We start from the raw sequence: 3,502 nt of genomic DNA, 5'->3' as shown, positions 1-3,502 counted from the left end.
TGCAAATATCTTCTCCCATTCTGTCGGTTGTCTTTTGGTTTTGTTGACTGTTTCCTTTGCTGTGCAAAACCTTTTTATCTTGATGAAGTCCCATTTTTGCCTTTGTTTCCCTTGCCTTTGGAAATGTGTCTAGCAAGAAGTTGCTGTGGCCGAGGTCATAGAGGTTGCTGCCTGTGTTCTCCTCTAGGATTTTGGTGGATTCCTGTCTCACATTGAGGTGTTTCATCCATTTTGAGTCTATTTTTGCATATGGTGTAAAAAAATGATCCAGTTTCATTCTTCTGCATGTGGCTGTCCAATATTCCCAACACCATTTGTTGAAGAGACTGTCCTTTTTCCAGTGGATATTCTTTCCTGCTTTGTCAAAGATTAGTTGACCATAGAGTTGAGGGTCCATTTCTGGGTTCTCTATTCTGTTCCATTGATCTATATGTCTGTTTTGTGCCAGTAGCATACTGTCTTGATGATTACAGCTTTGTGACATAGCTTGAAGTCTGGAACTGTGATGCCACGAGCTTTGGCTTTCTTTTTCAACATTCCTTTGGCTATTCGGGGTCTTTCCTGGTTCCATACAAATTTTAGGATTATTTGTTCCAGCTCTATGAAAAAAGTTGATGGTATTTTGACAGGGGTTGCATTGAATGTCTAGATTGTTTTGGGTAGCATAGACATTTTAACAATATTTGTTCTTCCAATCCATAAGCATGGAATGTTTTTCCATTTCTTCGTGTCTTCCTCAATTTCTTTCATGAGTATTCTATAGTTTTCTGAGTATAGATCCTTTGCCTCTTTGATTTATTCTTAGGTATCTTGTGATTTTTGGTGCAACTGTAAATGGGATTGACTCCTTAATTTCTCTTTCTTCTATCTCATTGTTAGTGTATAGAAATGTAACTGATTTCTGTGCATTGATTTTATATCCCCCACCCCTCCCTGTGGCGTTTTAGTCCCTAAAAAAATACACCTCCACTTAAAGAATTAAATGAGGAGTTCTCAACTGTAATATGTTTCTCTTTTGTCAAAACATGCTTGCTAAACCTGAATGTGATCGTGGAGTTTGGGGAGCAGGTTTATTTCAGTTCAGTCTGGCTGGGTCAAAGTCCATGACAGTTAAAACACTCTGAGTTTCTAATCGTTTGCTTCCTAGTTCAGGATGAAGTCAGTCCAGTTTTGTTTTCTCTTCTGTTACTGGAGAGCAATTTGCTGCAAGAGTTGTGAGCTGACCAACATCATCATCACAGTGGAGAAAGGAATGCCTCTTCTGCATAAGCATCAATGCCACTTGGTGTGTGGGCTATTGCTACACCCAGGTAGGAACTCTGCTTTGCTGGAAGTGAGGGTACTGAGGGTCTATAGAAGGCAGGCTTCATTAATTCTCAATTTATCAATATTTTGTCTCTCCATGACTCTCTTAGCCAACTTGTCTGTATTGTGATTAAGGTTAATTACCATGATATCATTTCAATGTCTGGGTTTAGATTTAATTTGGGTAAATTTGGGACAGCTTAGATTGATGTAAATGAATGCTTCAGTAATGTATTAATTCTGCACTTGAAGAAAGTATTTTTCTGCTAGATTTACCTATTGAGAGATAAACATCAGCATGAATACATATCTATATTTAATCATAGAACATTATCAATATTCTCAAAAAGCCAATTGCAATAATAAAAGGCATACCTCTGTAACAGGGGTAGTACTAAAATGTCTTTAAAGCCAAATAAAAACACAAGCAGCGGGGCACCTGGGTGGCTCAGTCATTAAGCGTCTGCCTTCGGCTTAGGTCATGATCCCAGGGTCCTGGGATCGAGCCCCGCATCGGGCTCCCTGCTCAGCAGGAAGCCTGCTTCTCCCTCTCCCTCTCCCCCTGCTTGTGTTCCTTCTCTCGCTATCTCTCTCTGTCAAATAAATAAATAAAATTTAAAAAAAAAACACACAAGCAGCCAATTAAAAAAATTCACTTTATTGGTCTACCTTTCATATAAATGCCAGCAAGCATCCTGAGAACAATCAATCCCTGTAGACTAGAAACAAAAGGAATCAGCAGACCTGTTCCCTCCTTTATGCTGTTGAGAAAAATCAAGGCATAGAGGCATTAAACCATTTGTCTACATTCTCACAGCTTCTTCACAATAAGCCAGTTATCAGGGAAAGCATTTCTTCTTTGCCATTTTTCTGTTGCATCTGGCTGTGCAGGAGTTCAATAAACTGAAATTGAAGGTGGCTGCATTTTAATGAATATACTTTATTTAATATTAAATGAATTTGATCAATGAAACTTAACTCACTGCACTTAGGTGGGATATAGACCTGGTGGCCAGCCAGGGAAAGGAATTAACCACCAGCCCCTTTTCTCCCTTAAAGCCGATTATTTTCTCATTGGGCAACTAGAAGAGTGAAATATATTTGGCTTGAATTAAATATACTGATATTGAAACTGTGTCATATACTTTTGGACTAAGAACCCTGTGAATATAAGAATTTAAGGCAGTGGCAAGGAAGAACTTAAAAAAGCAATAGATTGTCCAGAATCCAATATGAGAATCCCCTCACATCTTAGGCAAAGTATCAATAATTCAGCTTATGACTCTTATTCCTCTTTTAAATATACATAGAAAAGAGTACTTGGAAATATTTTTCTGAGCAATTAAACCCAAATATTATATGTTTTTATCTGTCATTAACATAGCTTCAGATTATTAAGTACAAAAAACCTTTATATTCCAAAGGTCATATCTTCTTTATTCCTTTATCTCTACATGCTTTCATGCCATATAAATTCAAAGTTTTTAGAGAGCTATACAAATATTAAACATGTGGGTATTACATGGTGGGGAGAAAGGAGGCAGTCATATTTTCTATAACACTTCGGCAGTTCAGAAAAGTAGTGTAACATAAACTTCTTTATGAGGTCACATTTCCTGTGCTTAAAGATCCTAGAAGCTGGTCTTCAGAGAACAAATAGTAGAGCAAGCAGTATTAAATCCCTGTCTCATTTTGACTAAGCCAAAAAGAAACTTCCAGAATATTATAACCTAACTGTCCCCTTCCTAAACTCCTCAGAATCTGGTGTACCAGGACTCAGGCAGTCCCAACATCCAGAGCACATGTACCTTCAAGGAGCTGATGCATGACTTGGTTAGGGTGCCTAGCTGTGTTCACCACACAGGCTCTCTGTATATGTACCCAGGAGCCACTGAATGTCACCATGGCAAGTGTGACGCCAACAGCACTGACTACATCATGTGAGGCCTGGGGCCCACCAACTGCACCTTCAGTGAAATGAAAGAATAAAGAGCAGTGGACATTTCGAGCAGCCTACCTACAGGACGAACCAAAAACTCCGTGTGTGTACATGTGCCCAGGCTGCAAACCACCGGGGGCCAGGGGATCATCAGACCCCCAATCCACTCTCCAGGCAGAGGGGGAGCTCCAGGAATGGAGAATACCTGTCACCACTCAACCCTGTATTCTTGAGTCTGGGCTCTGTCAGTTTCATTCA

General features: G+C 39.5%; 1 pseudogene; it reads left to right on the top strand.

The window, feature by feature from the left end:
• The first annotated feature begins 1,153 nt into the window (after positions 1 to 1,153).
• LOC123856445 (follitropin subunit beta-like) lies at positions 1,154 to 3,294 on the top strand (annotated as a pseudogene).
• The last annotated feature ends 208 nt before the right edge of the window (positions 3,295 to 3,502 follow it).

Source organism: Mirounga angustirostris, unplaced genomic scaffold (genome assembly GCF_029215605.1).
Source record: "Mirounga angustirostris isolate CCGP_5_RB_7025 unplaced genomic scaffold, mMirAng1.0.hap1 SCAF_13, whole genome shotgun sequence".
NCBI classification, from domain to species: Eukaryota; Metazoa; Chordata; class Mammalia; order Carnivora; family Phocidae; genus Mirounga; species Mirounga angustirostris.
The sequence above is the reverse complement of the archived record's forward strand: the minus strand, read 5'-3'. Positions and strand labels throughout refer to the sequence as shown.